Genomic DNA, 6,672 nt, shown 5'->3' on the forward strand with positions numbered 1-6,672 from the left:
GATTGAGCCTCAAATTCCACTTGGGATTGGTTTTGGAAAGCTCTAAAGTCATTGAAAACACCAGGATGTGGAGAAGCTGCTCCAGGAAAGCACCAGCGATCCAGGAGGGAAAACCAGGATTGTGCAGCTCCACAGGGAAGAGAAGAAAAAGGACAAAATTCCAGTTCCCTGGAAGAAAAAAAATCCAAAAAATGACCCAACTCACCTGGAAGAACCTTCCAGCCCCACTGCTGGCCATTGAGGGAAGGTTGCTTTGGTCTCCTCCTGGAAAATATCAAGGATTTGGGAAAGGTTCCTTGGCACGGGTACCCCAAAGCAGCATCACCCCCCAAACCAGCACTTTTCCCTCCCTCAGCTCCCTTGGCCGGAATCCAGGAACACAAAATACCAGGTTTTTCCAAGTTTTGAGGTTTTATGTGGTTAGGAAATCCCTGGTTTCCTTCCAACAGCACAATAAAAGAATTTTATGGATAAATATAGGAAAACTCCCAGCCCTCCTCAACCACCTGCTCATTGGAAGCACTGCTGGGAGAGCAATCCAGGGAACAGAAGGGATGGGAGGGCTCCAAAATAAAGATGGATCAAATTCCAGGTGCTTGGAAGATGAAATCACCCTTGCAGCAGATGGCAAGAGGGAAAGAGAGGTGGGGAGCAAAGCAACGGGGTGGGAAATACAATAAGGATGAGCAGAAAGCAAGGAAAAAGAAAAAAAATACAGAAAATGGGGATAGGAGCTAAAAGAAAACGAGCTCAGAGGGGACACAAACAGATCCTTAAATTCTAACTCCTGGAGGCCACTAAAAATCCTAAAGAAAGGAAAAAAAAAATCAAAATATATGGAAAATGGGGATAGGAGCTCAAAGAAAATAAGCTCAGAATAGACACAAAGAGATCCCTAAAAATCTGACCCATGGACACCAAGAGAAATCCTGGAGAAAAGTAAAAAATTTCAAAATATAGGGAAAATGGGGACCTATAAGAAAATTTTAAAAAGCTAAAAAAGCTCAGAGGGGACATAGGGCCCAAAAATGTGACCCATGGAGGGCACCAGAAATCCTGGTGACAGGAAAAAAACATCAATGTATAAATGAGAACCCAAAAGAAACTGAGCTTGTAGAGGACACAGAGCCCTAAATTCTGTCCCTTGGAGGCCACCAGAAATCCCATCCCACTGGTTTTACACTTGTTTTCCAAGCTGGAACCATCTTCTCCTGCTCCTGACCACACAAGGCATCCCAAAACTCATCCCAGCCTCCTCCAGGGCTTGCCAAGCACTGAGGTTCTCACTCTAAATCCCAACTTCCCCAAGTTTCTCCTCCCAAGGCTTTCAAGGGAAGCCAAAACCACACAGGGATTTCTCCTGAAAGCTGCTGGGCGAACTCATTAAGGGGAAAATAAAACCCTGAGTTAATTACAGGTTGGTTAGGTCCACATAAACTTTCATTCCCTGGGAACATGCCTGCTCCTGGATTCACAATCCTTCAGAAACCTTGTTGGGAAATTCAGGAAGAGCCACGACCTTCCAAAGTCATTCCTGCCTGCAAATGCCTGATGGTTGTACTGGGAATGCCAGGACCACAGGCACCCTTAGGGGGTTTCAAGGCTGCTCCTTGAATTTGATCCATCCAGGAGAGTTTGGGGACATTTGGGATTCTGTTTGTGAGAGGGATGGAAAGAGGGAAAAAGGAAAAGCATCTCTGCTGGGTTTACACACCAAGAGGACAAATTAACACAGGAAAAGCAAAATATAGTGGGCATTTCCTGGGATTTGCGTTCTCCAGCACTAGGAAAGGATCATGGAATGGTCTGGGTTGGAAAGGATCTTAGGGATCACCTAATTTCACCCCCACCTCCCACTATCCCAGGTTGCTCCAAGCCCCATTCAACCTGGCCTTGGACACTTCTGGGGGGGAGGGGGGGGGGGGGGGGGGGGGGGCGGGGCATAAACAAGGAAAGCATTGAAAACCAAATTCCTGAGGAAGGGATTCCCAATCCCAACCTCCTGCTTAGGAAGTGAGAGTAACCCAGTGCTCCCCACTGGTGTCACCAAAATGTGACGTATTCAACCCCAAACCCAGGAAATTTATTACTTAATTTAATTCCAGATGCTCAAAAGTTCCTTCCAGGGGCTTGCACCAAACCACAAGACAGAACCCTCCCAATTCCCTTGGGAACAAACCACGGGAATACTCCCCAGTCCTTTAGGACAGCGACCACCACCACGTACCGAGCTGGGCGCAGTTCCCTCCTCGGCTTGGATCCCATTCCAGAGGCTCGGGCCAAGGCCTTTCCCATCTGCAGCCTCCTGCTTCAGGGAGCTTCTTGGCCACAAAGGGGACAGAGAAGGGACACACACATATTTTAGGATCATGGTTTGGGTTGGAAGGGATCATGCTGTTCCAAGCTGCTTCCATGGGCAGGGACACTATCCGCTATTCCAGGTTTTTCCACGCTCTGTCCAACCTAGCTGTGGACACTTCCAGGGACGAGGCAGGCATGGCTTCTTTGGGAAACACCTGCCAGGGGCTCACCACCCTCCCAGGGAAGAAGTCCTTCCTGATATCCAATCCAAACCTTCCATCCTTTAGCTTAAGTTTATTCCCCTTTTCCCATCACTCCCTGCCCTTTATTTTTCCCTATTAAAAACTCCTTTTGATAACCAAAGCAACACAAGGAAAGCAGAGCTGGACGTGGCATTCCCATGCACAACTCTGGGATAATCCAGGTGGAAAAGTCCATTCCAAGGACTGACCTGCTGATGACGTTCTCCTGCAGTGGCTTTTCCTTGGCTTTTGATTTTTCTTTCTTCTTCCCTTTTACGGTGGAAGGCTTCGCACCAGGACAGAGCAAGATCAAGGAAAAGGAAGTTCATGCCATGGGTTTGAATCCCACAGATTTTTTGGGATAATTACAAGGGTCACCCCAAAGCACAGAGTGGGGTGTGGTACCTTCTCCGTGCATTCCAGCTCCTTCTGCACTGGGAGCACCTTTGGCTTGTCCTGCCTCTTTTCCAACTCATTCTTTCGCTTCCTGGGATAAAGAAGAATTGATCCCACTGAAATCAACCCCTTGGTGGTAACCACAAACCTTGGCATGATGCCATACTTCCTAACCCTTATGCCCAGCAGCACCAAAAATCACTTCCCAAAAGAAATTCTAGAGGAATTTCTCTGCTTGAGCGTGAAATTCCCAGGAAAACCAGTGGGATAACAAAGCTGGAGCGCCCCCAAAATACCCTGCCATGCTCCATGGTACCCACCTGCTGCTGTTCTTCACCTCACTGGCTTTTGACACCCCCATGGCTCTGTCATCCACAATTTCTTGGGAGTGCTAAGGCACAGAATCCAAAAATGGTCACTGGAATGAGACAGAAACAGCAGAGGGTTGGTGCCACCCCAGTTCTGCCCTCCAAGGAAACCCCAACAGCTCAATCCCAAAGTTTGGAGCCCACAGGGTCAAGCTCAGCTTTAATGAGAACCCATATTGAAAAAACTTAAGCTCAGTCCCTGAACTTCTGCTGGGGGTGGCAAAATAAAAGGCAATAAAAGGAAAAAAAGAGGAAATTCCCTAAGACAGTTCAGGAATTCACAGCTTCCACCACCACAATTAATAATAATTAAGCACAGCAGAGAAATAGGGTAAATTGTGATATTGAGTCCCCACCACCACCTCTCCTCTTCTCATGGAGCAGCCAGACTCTCCCAAATCCCTGTTTTCCCTAGAAACTCAAGAGGATGCAAGGAATGCAGGTCATATTCCTGGTCCCCATCCATGAAAAACCTCCACATTGAGAAAAAAAAAACACCAAGATTTCTCAAAGAGGTAAGTAAAAACCAGCCTGAAATATCCTGAAAAAAAATTCTGGGAGTAGAAAACACTTGGGAAAACTCCATATTTTACCAGGCTTTGCTGTGCCAAGAGCACTTGCAGCTGCAGTTGGGATGAAGCTCAGTTGGTGCAGGAGAACGTTCCCAATCCCAGCCAGCCTGGAGAAGACCTCACTCCTCACCCACCTGCTTCCCTAAGGGAAGTCCCCCCTCTCCCAGGAAACTCCTTTAAAGTCTCCCTCAGCCTGATTGGAGGCTCCCAGCCCAAGATGCACCCTGGGAAATGAAGTTTTAGCCCAAAAGCTGAATTTTGGGACAGTCCCTCAACCAGCAACTCCTCAGCAAGGAGACTTGGGAAGCAGGGAAATACTTTGGACCACTCAGGTGGAAAATGGGGGAAAAAATATGGATTTAAAAATAATCAGGAAAAACCTGCTTGGCAAGAGAGGTTTCCTCTTCAATTACATCATCAAATTAATCCCCAAATCCAACTTTTCTCAGCTGCTTCTCATTCCTCAGAGCCCCATGATTGGATGTAGAGGAGTCTGGGCACAAAGCCCAGATCCCACTGGCTCCTACTGCCCAGAACCCTCATCCTGAAACCCATCCCACTCCTATCCAGACCTTTTCATGGGATGAGTCCATTGTTTCCCACCTGCCCCTGATGTCATCAAGAACCTCATCCCAGCTGAGCCTCCCAGTGTCCTCATCCATCCCAAATCAGGTGTGAGCAGCACACCTGGGAGTGGGATGAGGAATTGGGATAATGGGCAAAAGATTTCCCCAAATTAGGGGAGAAAAGAAGGATCCAGGGAGAGCTCAGAGCACCTTCCAGTGCCTAAAGGGGCTCCAGGAGAGCTGGAGAGGGACTTGGGACATGGGATGGAGTGACAGGACACAGGGAATGGCTTTAAACTGGAAAACTGGAATAGGGTGAGATTAGATGGGATATTGGGAAGGAATTCTTGGATGTGAGGCTGGTGAGGTGCTTAAATGGAATTCCCAGAGAAACTGTGGCTGCCCCATGCCTGGAAATGTCCAAGGCCTTGGATCAGCCTGTTCTAGTGGAAGGTCTCCCTGCCCTCTGTACTGGATGACCTTCCAATCCCATTCCAACCCAAACCAATCCCATAATTCCAGGAAAACTCAGGGATTTGGGTCAATAAAGGGCACTGCTCCACACAGAATCCCCAGCCAGGATGAGGAGGGGGGACCCCACATTCCCCTGGGAAGGTCCCGCCCGGTTCGCGGCCGGGAGAGGAAACCCCCGGAGGAAGGGCTGGATCTGGGAAAGCCTCTTTGATCCCTGTTGCGCCATCCCAGGAAAAACACATCCAAGCCACCTTTCTGGCTGGATGAGTAGAGGTTGTCCAGGGATGGGAGCCAGCCCCGGGGAAGGGAGCAGGGAAGGACAACTTCAAGCCGGGGCTTGTTTGCCCTTGTCCGCCTCTTTCCAAGGACAGCTTGGGTTGGAATTTCTCCTGTTTTCCCTGGATTCCATAAGATTTACTCAGCTTTCTCCTAAGTTTTCCATGTCCACAATGGGTTTTGCAGGGATGTGAGCTTCGAAAAACATGTCCTAGCCTGGAGCAGCTCCAGTTTGCTCCTCAATCCCACCCAAGCACAACCTGGGATAAATCCATTAAAATTTAAGCTGAGTTTTTGTGTATTTTTATGGATTTTTCCCTTCGTAGATGCTCTTTGCAATGGGGAATTGAATTGGAATTGGAATGGGAGCTCTGGCTTGGGAAAATTGGAACACAAAGCGGGCTTGGCTCATCCTTAGGGAAAACCAGAGTGGAATGGGATCCCTGCACTGTTTGGTGACAACACAGCAGCTGTTGGGGGATGTATCCATGAAATAGTCCAGATTAACCAGTAATTCTACTTTTCTTCTACAGCTGTTCCTTTTGGATTGGAAAATCCTGGAGGGAGAGAAGCCCTTCACTGGGATCACACAGCCCTTTAAGTCATGATGAGAAAAAAATAACTGGGAAAGGTGTAACGGGCTTAATAAATGCAGTTATAAAATCAATCCGCACCCTATAAAATATTTAATGTATCCTGTGCTAACATTTTCCACCCAATAAGCAGCTGGATCCACATAGAATTCCCTGTGTCCCATTGATATAAATGGGATTTATCACTCACTAATCTCATTGTGGCCCTCATAAAGACTCAGGGACCTTCCTCTGGTCAGTGACAAAGTTTCAGAGCAGGAACACGGGGCAGGATTTGCCTGCAAAAAGGAAAAAGGTGGATTTGATTTTATTTCTTCATCATTTTTTCGTTATATTTCATATTAAACTATGGTTTATACAGGACCAGCTACCAACAGGGCAAGGGCACAGCAGCCCAGATGTTGAGGAGAGGAGGGGGGAAGCCAGGGGGAGGAGGGTGCAGGGGTTGGAGGGGCAGAATGAGGGAGGGATGTGGCCATGGGGGTGGCAGAGGACTGAAGTTGAGCAGTCCAGATGTGGTTGGGATGGGCGCGGGGGCTCCTTGTGGTAGGTGAGGACATCCAGATGTGGCCGGGGTAGGAACATACAAGCACCCAGATGTGAGGCAGCGAGTGGGGACAGGCCCAGACGTGGCTGCAAATGGGGGCGGTCGCCTGGCTGGAGTCGAGGCTGGTCCAGATTGTGGTCGGGATGCGGAAGTTGCCCCTCGTTTTAGCTGGGATCCTCCAGATGTGTCCGACCTGGGATCGGAACCCACCCAGCTGCGGAGCCGTGAGGGGCGGCCCGACTCCAGCCGTGCCTGTGGGCGGGGCCTAGAACCCCGCCTCCCGTGACGTCACCCGCGTTCTAATTCCCACCGTTGCCACGGGCAACGGCCCCTCCAC

This window comes from Haemorhous mexicanus, chromosome 1 (genome assembly GCF_027477595.1).
Source record: "Haemorhous mexicanus isolate bHaeMex1 chromosome 1, bHaeMex1.pri, whole genome shotgun sequence".
Taxonomy (NCBI): Eukaryota; Metazoa; Chordata; class Aves; order Passeriformes; family Fringillidae; genus Haemorhous; species Haemorhous mexicanus.